General features: G+C 36.7%; 1 pseudogene; it reads right to left on the reverse strand.

Annotated features, from left to right (window-relative positions):
* Positions 1 to 654: 654 nt before the first annotated feature.
* Positions 655 to 2032, reverse strand: LOC117038213 (nucleosome assembly protein 1-like 1; annotated as a pseudogene).
* Positions 2033 to 20103: the final 18071 nt, after the last annotated feature.

Here is a 20103-nt window from a genome sequence, read left to right on the forward strand (position 1 = left end):
ATCATATTACACGGCACACAGGCTTCTCCAGTCTCATGGGTTACTCCCCCTTTTCTCACCTACTCGATCTGTGCTGTCCAATATATTAGCCACTGGTCACCTTTGTTGGCTCTTGAGCACTTGAAGTATAGCTACTTTGAGATCAGATGTGCTGTAAGTGTAAAACGCACACCAGATTCTGAACACTTTGAAAAAAGAACACGAAATAGCTCAGTAATATTTTTTTTCAAATATCGATGTGTTGAAATGACAGTGTTTTGGATATATTGCATTAAATATACTATTAAAATTAATTTCACCTTTTTTGTTTTGTTTTTTAAAAATGTGACTACAAGACACACAAAAATTATATATGTAGCTCACATATCTCTACTGGATACTGCTGTCCTAGATGTCTCTGCTAAATTGTCAAATTCTTCTTCTCCATTATGCAAAACAATTTAACTCTTGAGGTTCTATTTAAACTTATCTACTAAATCTCACCAAGGAGTTTCATTTTATAGGCTCTCTTTAGGAGGAAGTTGTTGTTATATATCAAAAATAACAACAAAAAATATCAAAACCTAAAACATCCATATTTCTACATTAGTACTCACTACATTGTAGTGTGATTTTTTTTTTTGAGACACCGAGACAGCTTTTATTGAAAAAGATTTACTGCAGCCAATGTTGAAAAAGTTTACTGCAGCTTTTGACTTCTTCAAAGAGCTGATGACCCTCATCCGATTCTTCACCTTCTTCATCATAACCATCATCATCTTCAATAGGTTCTTCAGTAAAGTGTAACACTGACCTTTTCACCATGTAAAAAGTGACCAATTTCAAAGTCTGCAGCAAGGATAGGTTCAGTATTATTGCCCAGATCTCTTAGGAACTTCAGGAGGGGCAATAAATAAATAAATAAAATAAAAAAATAAAAAAATTAAAGAGTCATTGGAAACTGTTTAGGTCACAGTATGAACTGTTCTACGTCCATTATGTTTCTGCTTTTTAATGGTTTTCAAAGTGACATTCTTCCCTTATTCCCAATCTATCTGGTATTCTGTAAAACCCATAATTTCTGGTCCAATGAAAGGAAAGGGATCAGAATCATCTGGTTCTGACCTCATCCTGTATGTCGTTGTCAGCACCTCATTTGTGAACTATTCACTGGGTTCAAAGTGAAATTCTAAGACAAAACTCATAGGATGGGCAGCATCTGAGAACTTCACTTTAGTACCTTTCAGTGCTTCAGTATAGGTTTGTCATGTTCCTGAACAATATCACTCAGCAAGTCAACATTTTTTTCTTTTAATTGGGGAATATTGGGGAACAGTGCATTTTTCCAGGACCCATCAGCCTCACGTCAAGTCATTGTTTTCAATCTAGTTGTGGAGGGTGTAGCTTACTGGCTGGCCCATGTGGGAATCAAACTGGAGACCTTGATGTTATGAGCACTGCACTCCAACCACTGACCCAACCGGCCACCCACAAGTCAACATGCTTAAAAACAGTCTGCCAAAATTCAGGAATTCTCTTGGGGTCTTGTTTTTCTTTATCCTTTTTCTCATCTTTAATCTTGGCCTTTTCTTTCAGCTCCTCCGAAATTTCATCTTCCTCATCTGGTTTCCATTGACATTCTTCTTCTGTAGGTTCATCAATTGCATCAATGATCTCAAATTGCTTATCAAATAAAGGCTGATAGAGAACAGCATACTTTCTTTCAAGATCGTGAACTTCCTCATAGAACTTAGCTGCTATCTGTGCACATTTAACTTGAAGGTGTTTGAGAGCATTCACTCGTCTTTGCACCACCCTAAGCAAGCTTTCAATGTATCCTGTTGTATCAATGTATCCTACCAGACCATCAAAGTCTTTCTTGAAGTGCTGCAAGAATCTGAGGATTTTGCATTGTCTGAACAGTGAGCTGATGCACTTTGATTGTTTCTTCATCAGTTTCTTCTTCTACTTCTTCAACATCATCCAAATCTTGATCAAGTTCAGACTGTTCTTTGTGGTCGATGTCTGCCATGTCGTAAGAATGCCAAATATCGGTGGCTCACACGGGGAGCCAGGTGGCCGGAGCTGCGCGGGCAGGGACTCAGGGAAGCGGCAGGAGCAGCAGGAGGCGTGCCCCGAGCAGATGGCGCTAAAAAAAAAGCTGTATGTGATTATTTTAAAAATTTCTCTTTCCCCCACTAGACTGTGAAAAAAGACCATGTCTCACTCATCTTTCTATCCCTGATACTTAACACCATGGCAGGTACATAGTAGGTACTAAGAAATGTTTGTTAAATGACAGGATTGGCTTTTTTATTATCAGAAACGGAAATATTAGCTGAATTTAAAAATTTTATTCATGGCAATCGGTTTGGTATAAATTAAGAACAGTGGTAAACATGTCTTGAGATACTCATATCCCTCCATTTTCCCCTGACCGTACAGTGACTCAATAGTGATCTTTAAGCTGTTCATTGTATCTGTGTCACAAAGTCTGTGCTAGTATCATTCTCCTCTACACATGGAAGTAGGAGCAGAGAAAAAATTTAAATCAATAATGCTAACAAATAAATAACAAGCTGGAGAGGTGGAACCTGTCACTTAAGAACCTGTGGGGTGAAGGGCGTATTGACAGTTTCTGGTAACTAAGTAGACTGAGTATCGATAGCAGAAGTCATTATGAAATGAACACTCACTTGAGATCGTGTTTACATAAAGTTGTTATAGTAAGTAGATATTATAAATAGCACTACAGCATTGTCCTTAAGCCTGGTAGGCCAAGGTTCATGGCACACTACAATTACTGACTGCAAATAAATTCCTTCAATGCATATTTTAAAGTTTGAAATGCACTTCCTGACTTCACACAACAGTAGCCCCCTAATGACAGAAACTTTGCCTATATTTCAGAAAAAAATTTCAAGAGAGACCAAGCATAAAATTGTATGGTGAAAAATGATAATACAAATTGAGCCAGATTTCCCTAGTGGTTTATGTACACCTTGATTTTAAATTTAGAACTTTTGGAAGTTGTACTTTTTAAGGCTATACATTCAGGAATCTCAAGAGGTGTCATAATTTCTGTGCATGAATGATTCTAGGTCCTAAAGGAATACCTATGAATAAGAAGAGTGAGACAAATATTAATATTAACATTTTTGACAATTAATGTCTAAATGTCATCCTATAACCCTCAGATATTTTAAATAGGGTCGTATATGTTTCTTCCAGGATGAAGTGTACATGTTAGCATGCAGAAGCCATGCTGCAGGTAAATGGATGACATGACGTGCCTAGGAATCATTGTAGGCCATGGCATACAAAGCTGCAGGAGTGGCAGACATGGTTTACAATATGCCTGCAATGTCTATGCGTACATTTCCTCTTCCCGAAACTTGGTTTCTGAGAGGAACAGAGCAATCTTTTATTTTTAATTAAATTTATTAGGATGACATTGGTTAATAACATTATATAAGTTTCAAGTGTATAATTCTATAATACATCATCTGTATGACCCATTGTGTGCTCAGCACCCAAAGGTTAGTCTCCTTCTGTCATCATACATTTGACCTCTTTAACTTCTTCATCCCTCCCCTACCCTTTTTTTCCTCTGATAAATACCATACTGTTGTCTGTGTCTATGAGTTTGTTTGTTGCTTTCTGTTTTACGTCCCACTCTTGAGTGAAATCATATGGTTCTTGTCCTTTTCTGTATAACTTATTTTGCTTAGCATGATACTTTCAAGATCTATCCATGTTGTTGCAAATGGCAGTATTTCATCCTTTCTTATGGCTGAGTAATATTCCATTGTGCATATGTGCCACACCTTCTTTATCCAATCATCCATAGAAGGACACTTGGATTGTTTCCATATCTTGGCCACCATGCATAATGCTGCAATGAACATAAGCGTGCATATATCTTTATGAATAAATGTTTTCAAAATTTTGGGTAGATACCCAGAAGAGGGATTACTGGGTCATATGGTTGTTCTATTCTTAAGTTTTGGAGGAACCCCCATACTGTTTTCCGTAATGGCTGCACCAATTTACAGTCCCAGCAACAGTGCATGAGGGTTCCTTTTTCAGAGCAGTCTTAAACAATAGCACATCTTCCCACGCCCTATCAGTATTTAGGTTGTACTTCACACATTGTAAGTGTGCTAAATAAATGAATGAATAAAAGATTTCAAAACACTTTACAATGCCTCTAACTCTGTTTCTGTAAGTGCCTCAGCAGCAAACACTTTGGGTTTCATAAAAACCAGTAAATTTACCAGAAACAAGAGTGAAGATGTGCATATTATATCTTTTTTACTGGTCCCAAAGCATCAAAAAGCCAGCCAAGGAATGGATATTCCCAGCAGTTTAGAGCAATTTTTGTATAGACTGAGATGCATGGAGAATTTACTGCATTATTACTGTTTAGTGTAATATTAAACTCAAGTAGAGAATGTGATGTTTTCCGTAATAAAATTTTCTCAAATGAAAATCAGCAACCACTTCACTTCACTTTTTATTTTTATTTTTTAATTTTTTCTTTGTTTTCTTTTTAAATTTTTTTATTTCACTCACATTTTAGAAAGTTTTCTCTGAAGAAATAAATTGTACCCCAGCACAATGGCTTCTTTTTTAATTTAGAGGATTGGTAAAATCGCTGTCCTTACTTGTCATTCATTCCTAGAGATTACAAATCTAAACACGTTCAACCTAAAACCAGTCTATGCAGGGGAAAACTATTGACGACATGGGAAAAATATTTAATCATATACATACCATTTCACTTAATCTACTGGTTCTCCACCCTTTGTTGTTTTTTTTTTATCTGAATAAATATACCTGAGCAACTAATTTATTGCCTGTCAACTGCTAATGTTTCATATTTCTCTGATAGTTTGGCTAGCACATTTCTATGTTGTCTTTTTAATAATAATATGATAATGAATACCCATGTTCCAAGTTGCAGTATAGTTTTTGAAAATTCTATATTGCATGGGAGAGAGAGAGAGAGAGGGAAAGAGAGAGAGAGAGAGAGAGAGAGAGAAAGAGAGAGAGAGAGAAGTGAATAGGCAGTTTAAATCATAAGCTGATTTTGTATAACAATGGCCACCAGAAAAATATCTCAAAAATATGGAAATTGGCCAGTGAAGCAAACCTGACCATCATTTATCATACAATGAGAAAGCAGAGTAGGAGGGAAAAGTAATTTCATTCTAATACTTCTCTAACTCAGAAGCCGTTTTCCATTAAGAAAAGTTTTTAGGTATTCACAATATTCATTCTCCCTAAAATTAACGAACTCTTTAATCCTTAAACTTTTTAATTTTCTCTGTTCTAGTTGATCACATTTGTGGTTGTGATCAGCAAAAGCCCAGAGTAGACATTTCTTCCCAGGTATTTATCTGCAGGCATATTAGAGTGGAAAACAGCAACTAGCAGACTGAGCGTGACCATAGGAGCCTGCAGCCTTACTAGTTTTCCGGAGCAATTCACATAAGCCTTTCCACTCCCCGAACAGTATTTACCTACAGTGCCATACTCTCAATTCTACTGAATGGCAACAGTTTAGGATTATTTATCCTTCATAGACCTTAACTGAATCTTTTTTTATTTAAATAATGTAATTCAATCATTCTGTACAATCCTCATGTTTTCCATAGTGTTACACACTTATTAATATTCATGAAAGTCTCAAGATTTAGGATTAGAAATAGAAAATCAGATGAAGAAACTATAACTTCTCAAGGTGGGTGATAAGGATAAGTAGAATTACAATTTCAGTCCCTGTGGGTAAGAAGCAGAGATCAGACGACCAAATCTCCATGAAGTTCAAAGCAGCTGCACAGGAAGCAATCAACTGAAAAACACTTCATTAAGGTGGTGGTCTGAAAAGAACCACGTTTCAGAAACACAGATAGGAGTTTAAATGGCTAAAGCCATGCTGACGGACGTTGTGGAAAGGATGGAAATGGATGTGAAGTAACAGGTTTTGGCTAAGAATTAATGGAATGACTTAAAGTATAACTTGTATTAATTGAAATGTCTCCAAGTCAAGTATAAGACACTAACAATTTCGTTTTGATATCAACTGACATTATTCTCACTTAGGGTAAGTGCAGTTTTTTTGTTTATGTTTTGGACTTTGGCTTTTTCTTTTCTTTCTTTCTTTTCTCTTTTTTTTTCAGTTCTTTTCTCTGGCTGTAAATAGAAAAGACAAAAGACCTGATCCATATTCAAATAAAAAGTTCAGTAATGAGCTCAACAAAGAACTTGAATCTCTTATCCAAATGAGGTTCTACCAAACTCAAGGAACCTGACTTGACTGCTTTCCAGAATGGAATACATGCAAGACAAGTCTCTACAGAGAAAGGCAATCTGTATCAACTGTAGTATGGTCATTAAACCCAATGGAACCAAGACAGGTACCAGGAGGTTAGGAACCTAGAAGACTGGCCAGTATCGGTGTTCTGAGATCACTACCGTGTGACGAAGGAGACACTGCCACATGATCTTGGAGGGAGGGAGGGAGCTCAGCCAGAGTTAGAAACATATTCAAGAGGTGGGAAGACATTCTCGCCTGATCTATGTCGAGTGCATTTTGCTGCTACACAAGATATTAACCTCCTCTCCCCCTCCCCCGATCGGATGCTCACTCTCCATCCTGCTTTCTTATTTCCTCATAGCACTAATCTCCATTTAGTACCGTCCACACTTACTTGCTTATTTGTTTACCAACTTTCTCTGTGTGCTAGGACGGAAGTTCAATGAGGGCAAGGTCTTTGTCTTATCATTGCTGTATCCCTTGCACATGGTGGGTAAATTCTTTTTGAATAAGTGAATCAATTATGTTTGGCTTAGAGGGATGTTTAGAATATGACCAAAATGTGTATTTTGAAAATCAATATGATGGTCTGAATTGTTACTCTGCATAAACAGGTATAAGAATACACAGGTGGAGGTTAAGTGATGCCTAAAGATATAAGTGTTCAAGTATGAAAATTTATAGTCATTTTAGAGGACATCAAAGTGAAATTGCAAATAGGCAGGGATACTGGATGTCACACATTTAAAACTATTTTAGGCACAGAAATTAACAAATGCTATTTCCAAACACATAGCTTCAGTGGTAAAATATATTGCTTGGTGTTTTAGTTTTAGGCAGAGCGCATGGAATATGGAGACTAAGGAAGTACACCCAAGGAATGAAATTCATTTATTTGCTGTGATTCTATTTTTAGCAAAAATAACAACAACAAAAAAACTCCCCCAAAAAATCACAATGATGGTTCAGTTACCCCATTCAGCTTGCTTTGCGTATATGACATGAACGTTGTAGAAGTCTGTTTGAAAAAAGAAGTGTAGCCATTTTTAGTTTTATTTATCATAATGAATCAGGGCCAAGGTTATAATAAGAGCGCAAAATGGAACACAGCAATTTTTTAAACAGAAGTTATTCCCTAGAAAGCTAATTGTAAGTGAGTTCTGTCAAATTTAATAAAAGTGGTTCTTGATCAAACCATTTTGAGGTGTAGTTCAGAAGATCATTACCTATATAATTAAACTTGCCAATTAAAATGTATGATAACTTTAAAGCAGTATAGTTTTTCCATGGGATGGAAAGATAAAATATATAGCAACATCTTTGGAAATCTTCCCAGTAACAAATTGTAAATAGGTAAGAGGGAGGCAAGCTACTGTTCTAGACAAATTGTTTATTCTATTTTATAGACAGGTGAGTGAAGCTCTGAAGTGTTAAACTACCAGTCATTACTGAAGTTATAAACACAATTCAACTGCTTTGATTTTCCAAGTAACTTATAAATGTTTCAAAAGATTAATTTAATCCTTTCATATGTCTGATTTCCACACACCCCCTCCAGCTACATGGGGGTAGTTGGGATGCGTTACCTAGAGATAGGGAAATAGGACGGCTCCAGAGACAGTGATACATTTCTGAGGAGAAGATTTTCAGGGTTATGCCAGACAAATTGTTATCTGCTCATAGGAGGGGCTAAAAACGAGAGGCAAAGCAAAAGGTCAGGAGTCAGAGAACCACAGTGACAACTTGGGGAGAAGTGGTACAAAGGAAGAGTGAGGTAATGAAGTCTGGGAGGTTGGTTACCCATGGGGCTGATGTTCCTTTGGCTTATTCTTAAAGATGCTGGTCTCATGGAGAGTGGGTGGGTATTGAATTAAACATGGATACACATTCTATTAATAGATGTTGGATTGTGAGCCAGATGCTGTGATTGTAAGAGACTTTTTGGGGTCTTGAGAGGGGGTGAATACATTTTGCACATGCAAGGAGTGTAAATAATTGTGACCAGAACATAGACAGTAGAATATATTCTTCCAGAGGTGAAGTACATTCTCTGCCCCTTGAATCTGGGTTGGCTTTGTGTCCATAGGAAGCACCCCATAGCACCTCGAGAGAGGAGGTCATATTTACCCTTGGGCTATTCCCTCACTTTTTAATATAACTTTTAAAAAGCAGCAGCTTTGTTTTAATTGAACCATGGGCTGTGCTCATGATCTTTGCCATTTCCCAACTCCAAAGAACCATGAAAATACAAGGAATTATAATCCTTGTAAATCTTTCTGATTCTGACCTAGGCATATTTTGACATCATATCTTATGGAGTAGAGGTTTACACTTATATTGAAAATAAATTCCATAAGTCAGTACTCAGAATAAGAGATTCTATAACAAAACTAGTTTTAGTACAACTTTCAGTAGCTCAGAAAACTGAGAGGAGAGAACAGTAAATGGATGGTAGAAATGTGTGCTTTTCTACCATCATTTTACTGTTCTCAACAATCAAAGTTCTTTTGGGGAAAAAGGAGAGAATTCTTAAATACAGTAATGCAGCCAAAGCAAAACTTTCTTTGGAAAGTCTCAGCTCTGTCAGATTTGGAATACTAATGACTTATCTTGGGGACAAGTCATTAGAGAACTTAATGTATTGGGGGAACCAGTCAAGTAAATATGTCTTCCTCTCTTGTTGGAGTCCATTTGGGCTGCTATCACAAAAACAAGATGAGGTAGCTATGAACAACAAAAATTTATTTCTCACAGTCTGGAGGCTGGAAGTCCAAGATCAGTGTGTCAACACGGTCGGGTTCTGGTGAAGGTCCTTTTCCAGTTTTCAGACTGCTGACTTCTCCCTGTGTCTTCACATGGCACAAGGGGTGAGCTAGCTCTCTGGGGTCTCATTCAGAAAGGTACTACTCCCACTTACAAGCGCTCTGCCCTCATGACCGGGTCGTCTACAAAGGCCCTACCTCTTAATACCATCACCTCAGGGATTAAAATACCAACATGTGAATTTTGGGAGGTCACAGACATTCAGACCATATCACCCCTATTGTGGAACTGTCACAAAAATATCTGTGTTTTCATAGTCAGAGGAAAATTGGAAATAATCTTCCCCAAATAGCATAAATGCACCATTATGAATGAGTGTTGATATATCTAGTTATTCTTTACTTGTGTCAAAGAAGTGTCTTAATTTGCACTTTCAGTATTTATGAGAAAAATCATAAATACATTTTAGGAGGTATATTGTACTTTAAAATAATAACAACAAGCCAGAACACTTGAAAAGAGAAAACTTGAAAGAAAAAATTTAAAGAGACCAATCAAATATCAATTAAAGTAGAATATGTAGACATATCAGGAACCTAAGATAACTTAGTTAATACAATTGGATATTACATTTGTCTCTGAGGTCCCTTAGGATTCCCCTCCCTTCCAAAAAAGGTCAAGGAACAGAGGAATTATTATAAACAGAGTAAACAGAGAACCTGGAGAACCTAGAGGCATGGCTAGATAATGCATTCCTTAGAAAGACTCATACATATTGGGTCTCTCAAGTCAACTTTTGGCACAACCATTATATTATCTTCAATTTATTTATGACTTCTCTTAGGAGAACTTGAAGAGTTGAGCTTCTGAGCTTCTGATTAATGTAGTAGCTACCCAAAGTACAGGAAGCAAATTTACAACCAGTTATGAGATTTAGATTTACATTCTTCTCTTGATGTAGGTCTTCTCATTTTCTCATAGAATGGGGTCCAGAGAGTAACTGAGGTAGAGTATATATTATAAGAAAAAGTCCCAAATCTTGTCAAACACTTGAATACAATATTTGGTTTTATGTCACAGAGCATAGAATAAATGATAACAATATCTTTTATTACAAGATCTGTGCTACCAATTTGTTTTCTAACCATAAAAGTACTTCAATAACATTTTTAAGTCTAATTATTAAGTAGAACAGTAGTTGCATGATTTCATTGTTGCAAAAATATATCCCAAAGAGCTAAATGATTTTAACCTGTTGGGATTATTCTGAATTTTCCTTTTAAGCAATTACACAATTTTAGTTTTAAGCTTAAGCATGATAACTGTTTGTTGAATAAACATATTAAAGTATAAGTAAAATGACAGGATCAGCTGTGACTTTTAAAATATGCTTTTTAAATTTTAAAATTAATGTTTATTGTAAACATTCAAACAATACAAAGATATATGAAGAAATAATGGTTAGTTTCCCCTTCTACCTCTAATCCTATCTCCCTGAAAAAACTAATATTAATATTTGGTGGGTATCCTGGTATTCCTCCATATTTTTTTTCTAGCGTGTATGTGTGTGTGTACATGAATATATATGCATATATATAAAAATATGTATACACATTTATAGAGGTTTTCCTTGTATCACAGTAGGATCATATTGTGCATGTTGACCTACAACTTGCATTTTTGCACTTAATATCTCTTAGATTTTCAGGTCAGAACAAAAACTCTAACTCCTCTTTATTAACTGCAGAATCCTGTGTCATGTGGAAGGACCATAGTACACTTAACCGTTCCTTTATTGAGAGCTATCAGATCGTTTCCAATTAATTTGGTGTTACAAACAATGCTGCAGTAAACACTCCCATATCTATCTATCTATCTATCTATCTATCTATCTATCTATCTATCTATCTATCTATATATCTTTTCATGTTTGTGATTTTGTTTCAAAAGGATCGGTTCTAGAAGTGGAATTGCTGAGTCAAAGGTTATGCACATCTAACATTTTAACAGAAACTGCCAGATACTTTCCCAAAAGAAGTAATTCAAACTCCCATCACCAGTGCATAGGATTGCCTGGGCTTCGTGTCTTCATTAGCCCTGGAAATGCCAGTCTTAAATATTTGCATCAGTAATGGGTCAAAATGGTATCTGGTTATTTTACTTTCACTTTTCTTATGATTGTGAGGTGGAGCACATTTGGCTTGGTGAATTGCATTCTTCTTTTTAAAGTTGCCTTTATATTTCCTTTGCCCGTTTTTCTATGGCAGGATTTGTTGTGTTACCTATTAATCAGTAGAAGCATTTTGTATTTTAGGACTGTAAGTATTTGTTCTAATAGTTTTGTACATATTTTCTTCTAGAATAGAGTTTGTTTCTTGACTTTATTTATGGTGTTTTATACCAAGCAGAATTCTTTTTGTTTTACTATTTAAAAAAAAACATTTTAGTTATCTTCTTTATGGCTTCTGGGTTTGCTTTACTGCTTACGAATTTTCCCACCTTGAGGATTTATAGATAATCTCCTACTTAAACATATTTTTTATAGTTTATTTTTCAGTTTAGATTATTAAACCCATCTGAAATTTACTTTTATATGAAATGAATGTCTGCCTTTAATTTCTTCCATTTGTATAAATAATAATACAAATAACTTATTTTCCCACAGATTGAAGTATTTTTTATTGTATTTTAAGTTATATATAGTACTTGGATCTGTTTGTGGATTTTCTAATCTGTTTTATTTATCTATTTGGCCATTCCTATGCCAATATTATACTGATTTTATTAGTGTTGTTTAACGATTTAAATGTTTTATAGCTATAATTTCACTGTCCTTTTTTCCCACCAAAATATCTTGGCAACAATCACATATTGATTGTTTCATATGAACTTTAACATATTACTTTAGTTCTTTAAGAAACTCATTGGTAATTGCAGTGAATTTATGTAATTTTTAGGGAACATTGCCATTATTATGGTATTGTTTTTCCCCTGCCTTCCACTGGGGGGTCTTGGAACGTACTTCCGAGGATAAGGGGCACCACTGTATAGATTTTGTGATCAGAGATGAGTGAGGCTCAAATAAGTCAAAAGAACAGCTGGGAAATGGATTGCTGGACGGTTTAAAGAAAAAATATATTTCAAAAGACTGGATATTTAGACCACGAAAGATTACTTAGTGGAGACTGCTTGCTCCTCCCTATTTTTCTGCTTTGTACAAATTTTTCTTATGAGACTCCAGCTGACCCTTCCCAATCTGCTTTGCAGAAAAGATGCAACCTGCTTTAGCGGCTGCGGGGAAAGAGGGGCATAAGGAAAGTAGACATGGAAGGAATTGGTTATAATCTGTCAACCTCACTGCTGATCTGGCCAGAGATGCCATCCATGGCGCTATCTGCTAGAGCCTAGGCGTTACCTGAATCCCAGGTAACTACGTGAACATATGGAGATCTGATAAAGCAGTTTGCTTTCTCCACTAGGCTGGGCTTTCCGATGCCTGGGCTAATTCCCTTGGGTCTGTTCTAGTGGAAGAGTGGATTAATGTCAGGTCCTGATGCTCTAAGCAACCCATCTCGAGAAATAATACTTTTACTCCATTTTGAACTTTTTATCGCAATGATACCACCAGTTTAAATATGTATGTTAATTTAGTTTGATATATGATTATAATCGGTGGCATAAATTAGTGTGAGAACTTGAAGTCACTTTCAACTCTGTAAAAATAAAAATTCTGTATACCTCTTTTACATTTATAAGCTCTACAATATATATAATCTTATTTAATGTTCCTAACCAGTCCTGAAATTATTGATTAAAGAAAAAAAGAGACTGATATTATAGCATACTGAAGGGAAAGAAAGCCATAAAGAAAAGTTTAATTAATGAAAAATTATTTTGCAGGTTGAATATCACCTTTGTTCCATTACTGTTTGAGGAGGTTATAGGCTGTATGGAGTATCTTATAAAAATACGTTATACATTCTGAAAACTGGCACATACATGCATAGGCCATACAGTTTTGGGGTGTGCCGATATATATTTTAGAGACACATTACTCACATGAGTTAGCAAACAGATTCCGTTATGCAACTGGTATACTAAAAGTTTTGCTTTTCTCACTACTAAAATCAGCATTAAGATATCAATTTTCTTTCTGTGATAAATGGGACAGCAGGTATATTAGAAGTCTGGAGCTCTGCCTCTTCCTGTGTCCTGTGCTTAATAGGATGGAGGCTAATTATCAGACTAGAACAAGGACTGGCCCCTTCCCTCATTCATTTAACATGGGTCCATTTCTGGAAGCCAGTATAGTTGGCAGAGCTTTGGCAAGAGCTGTTCTCTGGGCAGACGACAGCTAAGGATCTGATTACATTTTAGGTTAATTTATAGTGAAGGGAACTGACATCCATATCTGTGGTCTAGTTTAAAGACAATAGACAGAAAAAAAAGTACAGACCTTAAAAATCTCTTGTTTTCCTAGTCTGATTGGGTGATGTAGATCACTTTGTTTATAAAGAAAATTTGACTTTGATGTTTATGGCATACCAAACTTGTATAGTTTTCAAATTTATGAGCCATCAGTCCCTTATTCTTCTAAAAAGTTCTGAAGTCTTCTGGTAAAGTGTAATTGGTTTTCCTCTCGGGTATTCTCTAATTCATTTGCACAGTGGAGTAATTGCCTCCCATTTGTATATTCCTATTGCATATTGTCTGTGCTGTAATGGCATCTCTTACCTATTTCTATCTGGTTTGTTTTATGAATCAGTGGCTGTTTTACTGAGGGATCTTTAATTGGCTGACTCATTCTCTCTGTACATTTTTTCTTACAATGGCTTATATTTTTATCCCTTATTCTTTCTAAGTAAATTAAGTCAATTGTTAGATATTTTTCAGTATTTTTTAAAGGATTAGTAAAATGATTACCATGAATCTGTACCAGTGTCACATTTGTTTTCACAGTGACAGTGGCTTAATTTCTATAGAGAAGCCTGCTTGTGAGCTATCTTTCTTTTCTCCGAAGATGTAGCAATTTGTTTCAAAATGATGACAATCGTCCCAAGGATTAGAAAATATTGTTTTAGAAGATGTATAAACCATTGTAGTGAATAACCTTTAGTGACATATTTATTATATTCTGTTCAATTCAACAAATATTTAAGTATCGCCTATTGTGCCACACTGTGTGTTAGGAACCAAGGTTATAGATAAATAAGACACCGTTCCTGGTGTAAAATATATTCCAGTTCACGAGGAGAAAAAGATCGTATAAATTCGGATCTGGAGCACGGACAACCTAGACTTTACATGTTAGGAATTCTTTGACTGTATACAAAAGGTCTGTTCTTTCCTATTGAGCAGTTAGGACATACCTTTTACCAGAGCGTCTAAGGATTGGTGGATGGTCTTTTGTTAAAAGATGAAATGCCTGGTCATATACCCATTACTTTATCTTAAATGTAGATGTGTAATGTTCATATGTCAGATCTTGTCTATAGAATAAAGAATTGTGCAATTATTGCATTGCATACTTTTGATCAGACGTAAGCAATCAAGGTCAGAGCAGGCCCTGTTTCTTCGCTAGGTTTTTCAGTCACATCCTTAGTGTTCGGTTCCATGACGTTGTGAACAGTCTGCACCTTGTTGTACATGACACTGAACCTCAGTACACTTGCTGGCTGTTGGCTGAGAGGTACCCTGGACTTTCCCTGAGGGCTCTAAGGACTGTTTTCTTTTTCTTTACATGCCAGTCAAGGGGGCCTGCTCTGGTAGTAACCACTCTACAGGCAGAAATCTAACAAACTTAAAAGCCTGAAAACTCCCTCTGACCCCCGATTTAGGATGTTTTCTAGGGGAAACCGGAATCCCTGCCTTTAACTTTTTTATTACCCTCTTTTATGGTTACTAACAAATGGAATTTCAGGGTGTACTAGCTCCGTAAGAGAACTTACTCACTAAGAAAACATTTGAATTTATAGTAATTCAATATATTCAGTGAGGACCAATTTCCCCTCAATTCTTTGGATTGTTAAGCGATAAAAATATTCATGACAAACTATTTTTCTATTATCTTTAACAGTGTGAAAATCAGGTATGCTACTTTAACGGGATTTCTGCTGAATTTGCCATTTTGCTGAGGAAACTCTCATTTTAAAGTGTGACTTTTATTTCCAAATAAATAGCCAATAGACACCATGTCTGTGCTCGAATAGTCATTGATAACTGCAAATATTTTGTTTTCCAAAGGTTTTTTTTTTTTTTTTAATTGATGATGCTTTCAAATACAATCACTTTGGAAAACCCTGAGACTTTTTTCTAGGGCTGTAACAACCATCCACATTGGGCTGGTCTTGTCATCCCAGTTTCCTGGAGATGGCAGCAAAGTACACAGAAGCAAGAGACCAACCATAACACATAAACAAGTGGCGAGATTCATGGCTCTGTGCAGTTCTGGGCATGACTGATGAAATCTATCGGCCCCTCCTGCTCACAAATGACAGGGCAGGTCAATAGCGAGCTGCTATATGTACTCATTTGATTTTTAATTATGTTGGATAGCTTCTAAAAAATCCTGTACAAACTCCTGGCTTTGCTTTGTGACTTACCTGTGGTCAAGTCCATGGCTCCCCTGTGTTCCTGGCTTGTTTGTTCAACCTTCGTTTCTTCTATGATAAAAAGTGCCGAGAGAGCTCCAGAACAAACATCTTTCGAAGCCTTTATTTTATGTACCAGTCTACAACATTTGTTATCCTTACTTCATTTTCATGTAGCTATTCCCAATCTTGTAGCACACTGCATTTCAATCCCTCTGGCTTGTCAGATTTTCAGAATCTATAATGGGATGATTAACTGGCAAGGCGATTTACAGGCTAATAACAGATTGCAAAGGACATCATATTAGACATTGTAAAAGCCCTCTTTATTCCAAAGTATACATCCAATAATGCCCCAGCAGACATGAGTAATGAACACTGCACCCAGAATAACAGGGACCCTGTCGTTTTGGAATCTGTGCAGAAATGTTATTAAAATGAAAAAGAGAGAACTTTCTATTTAATTGCATCTGTTGGTTTCAATGCTAAACTTGTTTGTCAAAGTGCTGTTGCCTGAATCAGTGAAAGCTTATACGAGACCAAAATATTTCACAAGTTGGTTGAGTACTATTGAGAAATTGTGCTTTGGAGTAATCTCAGTGAAGAAGATTTAAATGTAGAGATCCAGTGTTTTTCATGTAAAATGAGTAGCTATCTTTTGGTGGATTTTTGAAGTAAAATTTTCTTTTAAGATGGGAGAAAAGAGAACACCCTTGATGATGACAAAGGATTTTTAGCATCAGTTTAAAAAGTTAACTTTTCTTAACCAAGTTTAAAAAAAAAATAGAAGGATATTTACTTTCTCAGACAATAGATAAATAAGATGAATCAATTAAACTGTTTTGGGGCAGATTGTTTAATTAGTACAATCGATTTTGGGGCAATGAGAACTTGGCTTTTTAACTGGAAATATACCAGAAGCATTCATTATTCTGTACTCACCTGCTACAGAAAGTACTGGAGTCCTCATTGTTTAAATGCTAATCATTTCCAGCTATTCATCCGAAGGAGGATACTTGGGACGAGTAAAGGAGAACTGCAAGAAAGAGCTGGAAGCGTGGCTTCAAATTTGGGTGCTGTGTTTTTTGTGCAGTTATTTAACCCAGAGATACTCTTTTGTTGGGTGAGGGCTTATCTAACACCTGAACTTTTTTGAACTTTATATTTCCTCATCATGATGGAGTCAAACAAACTAACAGACTTGAATAGACATGGAAACCTGAACATAGAATGGTGAAATAGAAAGACGCATTTAGGAGTATGCGTAATCATAGTATAAATGATGAGTTATTAGTATTTTTTTTTAAATTAAATTGTATTAGTATCTCCTTTCCCCATTCCTACTCTATGGAAAAAAGTCTCAGGAAAGGTCTTTTAAAATTTTCTTTGTCTCTCTCTAGAAGTATGTTTGCTTCTAAATCTTTGATAAGGTGGCAAGGAGAAGGACAGCTTATAATGGAAAGGCAAAATGGCCAAGTTTAAAGGTGACAGGGGTGGGGAATGTTGAAAATTCCCGAGACTAAGAGTAGGGTTGGCAGTTTGTGACCCCGCTTGTATACCACATCTTGTGTGGGGCTGCTGCAGATTCTTGTAATCGTATGGGAAGGATAGCTCTTCTTTATTACACAGTTGCCAAGTACTGCTCTACAGACAGTAGGGTGTTTTATGATTATTAATCAATTGAAAGCTCCCAGTGGTCCTTTGTGGTAGATTCTGGTATCTGTGTGTTCTAATAACTTTACAGATATCAGGCACAGGCACGTTAAATATCTTGCTCAAGTCAAAAGGTGGACTTGAATGTGTCATGGTCTGAGCCTGTGTCTTTAATGACTGGACACTTGCATTGTGGCCTGAAGGCCATCCATGTCTCTCTGTGGACAAGTCTGTGGACAACGCAGGGAATTTCCTGAGGCCTACATACCCATTCCTCACAGCGGCGGGAAGGCAAAGAAGCAACTGCAATGTTTGGAGTCACCATGGAACGACAGGTCTCTTCCTGGTTTTCCGGCATAATACAAGCTTGTGATACTAATAGCCACTGGAGAGGAAAATCACACTGATAAGGACTAAGCCTGGATTTCCTGCCAGCCGTGGAGATGGGGCCCTGCAGCTGTCCAAGCCATACATCCAGCTGGCTTCTGACATCTTTAACCAGGCGTCTGATAGGCATTTCAAGTTAGACAGGCGTAAAACTGGGCTCTTGAACTTCCCCTTGCGATATTGGGAATTATAATAAGAAATATATGTTTGGTCTCTGTCTTTTTTTTTGTGTCCTCATTTCTGACACAGAGCTCCTAAAACCCTTGAGATTTCCTAAGTGATGAGAAAGATAGAGGTTTTTTGTTATGTGAAGGAGGTGACTTTTGGAAGGCACCTAAGAATGGGGACTGGTGGCCAGGAGAACCAATCATGTGATTAGAGAGTTGGAACTTGCAGTCCCATGTCCCCCCCTCCACAGAGGACAGAGGTCTAGAGATTGAGTTCAATCACCAATGGCCAATGATTTATTCAACTAGGCCTGTGTAATGGGTCTTCCATAACAACACAAAAGGACAGGGTTTAAAGAGTGTCAGGGTTGGTGAACATGGAGAAATCTGGGGGAGGGTACCCCTGGAGAGAGCATCGAAGCTTCATTCCCCTTCCCCCATGCCTTTCCTTATGCATCTCTTTCATCTGGCTATTCCTGAATTACATCCTTTTATAATAAACCAGTGATCCAGTAAATAACCATGTTTCTCTGAGTTCTGTAAGCCTGTCTAGCAAATTAATTGAACTCAAGGGAAAAAGGAGGTCACGAGAACCTCTGATTTATAGTCATTTGTTCAGAAGCACAGGGAACAACCTGAACTTGCAACTGGCATCTGAAGTTGGGTTGGGGAGGGGCCATCTTTTGGAACCAAGCCCTTAACTTGTGAAATATGATGCTATCTCTGGGTAGATAGTGTCAAAGTTCAGTTAAATTGTAGGTCACCCATTTGGTGCCGTGAAAATTGCTTGGTTGTGTGTGGGGTAGACTTCCCCCTCGCTGGAATTGGTCATCAGGACAGTTTCCTCTCAGACCAGTTCCTCCTACAGTCTTTCCCATCTCAGTTATGACACGTCCATTTTTCCAGCTGTTCCAAACCTCAGAGTAACCCTCGAGTCATCGCTTTCTCTCACATTCCAACTCTAGTTTTTCAACAAATTTTTTGGACTTTCCTCTATCAGTATTTGATCAATTCTCACTGCCCCCCACTGATACCATCGTGGTCTAAACCACCATCATTTTTGGATGATTGCAGTCGCCTTTGGACTCGTTTCCAGATTCTGCCCTTATCCTCCTTTATTTTCATAGTAGAGACCAGACTAACCCTGTTGAGCATGAATAAGATTATGTCACACTTCTGTTCAGAATATGTCAATGCCTTCCCATTTAACTCAGAAAAAAATCTTAAAAGTCTTCGTCATGACCTACAAACCGTATCACATTTGGCTTCTCATTTTTCCTTGGATTTTATGACTACCGCTCTCATCCTTTCCACTGAGCTGTCACCATACCAGCCTTCTTGCCTCTACTTGTAATTCTAGGGCCTTTGAACTTGATGTTCCCTTTGGTGGAATGTTCCTCTTCCAGGTAGTTGCATGGCCCACCTTAAATAAAGTCACGTTTTCAGTGAGGCTTTCCTCGCTACCCTGTCCAAAATACAATCCTCACACCCTCAACAATTCATATCTCCTTATCTGCTTTATGTTTACCCTTGGAACATAACACTATATAATATATCTTTTATTTATTTATCATGCGCAGTCTATGTTCCTCACTAGAACGTTGGAGGGCAAATATTATTGTCTTTTCAATCACTGATTCATACCTAGCCCAGTGCCTGCAACATAGCAGGTACTCAATACATACTCTCTGAATTTATGAATTTATAGAATTAAAAGAATACGATATGACTCGTACCTTAGGGATGTGCACAAAATTCATACTCACTGCAACCATATTTGCACTATAGTGGATGGTAGTTAAATTTTTCTCTAATTTTACCAGCATGCTAATAAATCAATCAAGCAATCAGCAAGCAGTATAGCCTGCCAATTAAGTTTCTAAGGTATTTAAAATATGTGATCTAAAAGAAAAGATGGTTTATCACTTGAACTTGTCAGTTTGACCTACAACACAGAAGACACACAGGATGCTCTCTGTGTATTGCTATTATTATTTTATCTATCTATCTATCTATCTATCTATCTATCTATCTATCTATCTATCTATCTATCATCTGTCTATCTACCGTGTTTCCCAGCAAATAAGACCTAGCCAGACCATCAGCTCTAATGTGTCTTTTGGAGCAAACATTAATATAAGACCTGGTCTAATTTTAATATAAGACCGGGTCTTATATAATATGATATAATATAATATAATATAATATAATATAATATAATATAATATATTAAATTAATACC

This window comes from Rhinolophus ferrumequinum, chromosome 18, assembly GCF_004115265.2.
Source record: "Rhinolophus ferrumequinum isolate MPI-CBG mRhiFer1 chromosome 18, mRhiFer1_v1.p, whole genome shotgun sequence".
NCBI classification, from domain to species: domain Eukaryota; kingdom Metazoa; phylum Chordata; class Mammalia; order Chiroptera; family Rhinolophidae; genus Rhinolophus; species Rhinolophus ferrumequinum.